Here is a 5,157-nt window from a genome sequence, read left to right as displayed (position 1 = left end):
TAGCCTCCATGTCATCATCCAAGTGAACATTCCACCTTCCATAAACTATGTAAGGGTATGCCTCCTTCACAAGTCATGCAAACAATCCCAAATTTTTTTATCATTGAATCTTATAAGGTATACAAATTTACCCAAAAATATTATGGAAAAATACCGAACAAATGTCTAATATAACCACAGAGAACTGAGGAAATCAAATCCATGCAAATAGAAAACAATCCTTGTCATTCTAATAAATCTAATTCCAAAACCCAACTCACAGGGGTAGAGCAATTGGTCATTGAGATGTTATGAAATATTATGTAAACCATGAAATTCAACATTCAAATCCCTGTCGGTCAAACCAGCAACAAAAATTTAATCCCAAGACCCTAGTTCCTAGCATTCAAGTTTTCTTCAACTCAAATAAACTTAATTAGTTCCATGCATACTCAGTATAATAGAGAATTTTAAAAGCTAAATGAATGTTTGAAATGAAGCTTAAGGTTTCACTTGTTAATTAGGTTCTTTATACATATTAAATTCAATGGAGAGAAGAATTCTCAAAGAAGATTCCTATGTATTGTAAGGCTTGCATATGATTGTACATTTCACTCTACAAGAGTATATGTAGAAATCAACGAACACCACCTGCTAATCTTCAGACCAAATCTTCTTCTTCTTACATGAAGGTCCGACATAATCATGAACATGTTTTGGATGAAGATGCATGCTTCTAGTTCCACTGCCTCGAGCTAATTTCTTAAAAATTTCATTTTAACTAACTATTTGTGAATGTTCTCTTGAATGGAAAGAAAATAGTGTTAAATGTTTAACATAAATACCATCTTAAGATTGATAATTTTGATGGCATTGAAAAATCCATTCCCCTCAATGGTTGATGGGATCCCATCATTTTGATCTTTCCCAATCAATATCCTGTGCACTCTCTCTAACCGAAAGTTTTGTTTTTTCATTGCATCTTTAAATCTTATTCTTGGAATTAATTGTTAGGTTCTGAATCTGCACAATTAAATACAAATCTCTTTACCCACGTGAAAGCTTCTTTCCTAGATTGATTTTAACCAACATGTGTATTAAAACATAACTCTTTGATTCTTTCCTAGCTTGCTTTTAACCAACATGTGCATTAACACACGACTACTTGATTTGGGATAATTGATCAAAAATAATTTTTACCTATTGACTATTATAAAACCAAGAGTGCAAAAACATAACAATATAGACAATTTAAAATAAGCAATATCGAATCACAAATTTCCAACAACATCATTACTAAACTAGTGCTTATAGGAAACCGTAGAGTGCAAGCCTAAGAAAAAACTTAGGCTTTAATTTTCCATTCCCCCCCTAACCTACAAAGAGAGAAACAAAAAGCAATCTACACCCCCAAACTCCCCAAACCAAAAAGAATCCTACGACATAGAAGATTGTCCCTTCTACTCACCCACAAAATTTACAACATGGACAAGTATCATTAATATTACAATAACTGATTAACTACTAGGCCTTCTCCATCTTTCCAATCACATGGAGAATGTTGGTTTTGATTTCTTTATGAGGAATTACCACACCTCCATTGCTATATACCTCATTAGAAACATGGACATCTTCCCCAAATATGGTCATATTTCCAATGCGATCCCATTGACTAAAAGTAGAGTGCCAACCAATGCTACTTCTAGACACAAAAGTTTTTTTCTTGATGCACACTCGACGCATAATGTTGCACTATGTAGTCTCACTCATGCCTCAATCAGACTACCTGGGTCAATGGCCACATTTGGCCCAATCAAAAACCCTCACCAATATGTGAAATTTTACCAACAATCGCATTTCCAAAAATGTTAACCCTTGTTCCTAATTTATCTGAGGTGTTTCTTTGAAGAGAATCTAAGTAGAGCCTTAGGCAAGAAATATAGTCTCTAGGTTACCCAATATCTATCTAGAAACTAGGTAAAACCATAGCATAAATTTGTTTCTCCTGTGCAATTTTTAGGAACAATTATTTTTCAATGGATGTGGGTCTCATATCAATTGGGTCCGAAACACTTGGGTTTGGAAAGTAGATTCCTTCATTGATATTGTTACCAAAAAAGACTCTGGGGTTCAGAAGGTAGGTTCTCGCAATTATCTTGTCACCAACAAAGACCCTAGGATTTTGAGAAAACATCTCTTTATTTCCAGTGTTCTTGTCAATAATAACAACACCATGTTTTGAGGGTTCATCAACCTAAATAATAAGATCAATCCTTCACTGTTTACCTTACCAACCATTAAAAAAAAAAAAAAAAAATTAACAAAGAGAGAATTTACATAATAAAATTATGAAAAGAAATTCCCTTGCAATTTGGCTTTTGTAAAGACATGCCCTGCAAAAAAATAACCAAGATAAATGGTTGAAAGTGAAAAGGGGCTTAAGGAGTTAGGACAACAAACTTTACATTGGTCACCATGATGGATGTTTCTCCTCCATGTTTTGTATGGAATCAACCATTTCCTTTAATGGGTATTCACTAATTTCATCACCATTGAGAAAAAAATGCCTCCCCTAATCCATCCATCAATTTGTCCCTTGCAAGAGATAAAGGCCTAGAAGTGCCCATGGGATTTGTTTCCTGCGAACAGGTAATATTAATCCCAAGTTTCATTTCAAATGCATTAAATAAGCTCAACATAACTTCATAAACACCGATAACTTTGAGTGCTTCAATCTGCTCAAAAATTGAAATCCAATTTTTTTATTTTTCAAACAAGAAACAAACAACCTCCTTCATCACTACTATTGTTACAAGTTTATTAGCTTTACCTGATGTAAAATCATTGCCTTATTCATAAATTCAACTGGAAGCTTAGAGACACTGAGTGTCAAAGGGCACAGCCTGGTTCCAAAACCACCGACCAATATGAGGGCCTTCATGGTTTCTTATTACTTCTCGTAGTTGTTCTGGCCATTTCCCTCCTTTTCTAATCAACAGAGTCGAATATGCCTAGAACGATTCTCGAAACTTCCATGTTGAAGCTTGAGTGGCTGGTGGTGGTGCATTCAAATGTGTTGGGTGCTAGCTTTCCAATGTCAACATGACTAAATCAGTGCCTGTACAAAACCAAAAAGTGCAAGCCTAAGAAAAAACTTAGGCTTTTAAGTCAACCTCATTTTTCCATTCCTCCCCTAACCTCCAAAGAGAGAAACAAAAAACAATCTACACCCCCAAAATCCCCAACCCAAAAAGAAGCCTACAACATAGAATATTATCCCTTTTAATCACCCCCAAAATCTACGACATGGACAAGTATCATTAAAACTATTTCTTCAAATGCAGCTAGTAGATATGAAGCCAAATTAGTTCACGCTTGTGAGTATTCTTAGAGTCTCTTGTATTATAGAATCTGTTAATTTAGGAAAGCAAGTCCATGCTCATGTGATCAAAGCTGAGCCTAAGGTATATGTATTCACTGACAGTGGTATGGTCGACATGTATGCTAATTATGGCTATCTAAAATAGGCATGCAATGTGTTCGATAAGATGACAAAATGGTATTTAGTTTGATGTAATGCCATGATCGTAGGATATTCCCATAACCAACATCTTCACAAGGCAGTATAATTGCGCTTTATGATTCCAATCCAGACAAAACAAGATCTGATTTTGTTCATCTCTTTCTAAACAAACCATTCATAGTTGTTATCGGGAAATCTAGTGTCTATGCAGAGCTTCTAGTCCCACTAAGGCTAGTAGCTACCTTAGAAACAAACAAACTAAAACCACTTTCGTTATCCTTTATGAAAAGTAGATAAGAGGGGAAAGAAGGAGACCAACCTCTATCTTGCGCTTGGCTCCTTGCTTGATTCCTCTCCCTTCTGATAGATCTTTGCCACTCGCTTCCTCGTCTACCCAGCTTCAAAGAGCACCTATAGAATAAAAGCAGCATAACACTATCCAAGAACATAGATCTACCATCATAAACAATATAGGACCAGATATATATTGACCACACAAATGCATATATCATCAACCATACAAGAATGTGGAGGAAAACTTGAATAGATTTATTAATAATCAAGAATAAAAAAGAAGATTACAACCAATTTTTCTGACCCAGCATCATCCTCTCAGCAAGAAAGCCCTTCTTCACCTCATGAAAAGCTTAGATCACCCAACACTATGATGTTACATCAAGAAACCAGCAGTGCTTCCTTACAAGATACAAAATTCCAGCCTCTGGATCTCTGGGATGAGGGATCCATATATAGATGTTTGCAAGGGGGGTGAGTCAGCTTCTGAGATTTGATTAGTGTCCTCTCTCTGATAGTTCTTGATTCCACTTGGAGATTGATGATCTCTTACTCATCCCTGGGCGAATGCAGAGAGGCAAGTGTCATAGGAGAAGTTTCTGGAAGATTACATGATCCTCCACCTCACAGATTGACCCTGCCATTTGTCCACTCTCGCCCATCGCACCCCATAGAAGGGATTTTCAGTATGCATCACACCTCTCGTGTGCATTTAGGTGGGATGCAGCGCACTTTGACCATGGAGCAGGTGAGATGGTCCAATTTTGACCAGTTCTGAGTAGTTTTTCATGGAGAACTTCTGGGAGATACTGTAATCAGTTGACCTTGTTCTTTAGGGGTTGGAACAACACTTTTAGGGACTTAGGAGCCCTTGGTTTATGGACATTTACGATTGGGGTTGCAGTGCCCAAAAATTTCTATAACATTTGCCCCCTAAAGCATGAGGTCATTAATCTTTTGATGTCGGGTGAAATGCTTTATCATGAGGATCCGAAGTTTTTTTTAAGCTGGAAGGCGACCTGTAATAAGATATAATACAATACATTATCTTCATAATATTTTCATGATCCAGTTGAGGCGGGAATTCCCATGCTCAGCTTTATAAATTCATTTTCATGTACATAAGACAGACAATCGTTTGAGTACAGACTGATGATTCTGGTAGAGCCATCATCCCTTAGGTTGGATGATTATCTGTGCAGCAATGATGTACATTTGATGTCTTTATTTTCCTGAATATATATCGCAACCCGGATGGATGAAACTAGATCCAGGGTCTTCAATATCATTCGATATTCACTCAAAGTACAAGTCAATCCATGTGAGAGATGTTCTAGAGTTGAACATGGAAGGACATCGCC

General features: G+C 36.5%; 1 pseudogene; it reads right to left on the bottom strand.

The window, feature by feature from the left end:
• Positions 1-1,503: 1,503 nt before the first annotated feature.
• LOC149164716 (mannose-1-phosphate guanylyltransferase 1 pseudogene) lies at positions 1,504-2,920 on the bottom strand (annotated as a pseudogene).
• Positions 2,921-5,157: the final 2,237 nt, after the last annotated feature.

Source organism: Pinus tabuliformis, chromosome 5_1 (assembly GCF_031772625.1).
Source record: "Pinus tabuliformis cultivar Carrire ecotype Pingquan chromosome 5_1, CPIR1, whole genome shotgun sequence".
NCBI lineage: Eukaryota > Viridiplantae > Streptophyta > Pinopsida > Pinales > Pinaceae > Pinus > Pinus tabuliformis.
This window is presented reverse-complemented; position numbering and strand designations above follow the sequence as displayed.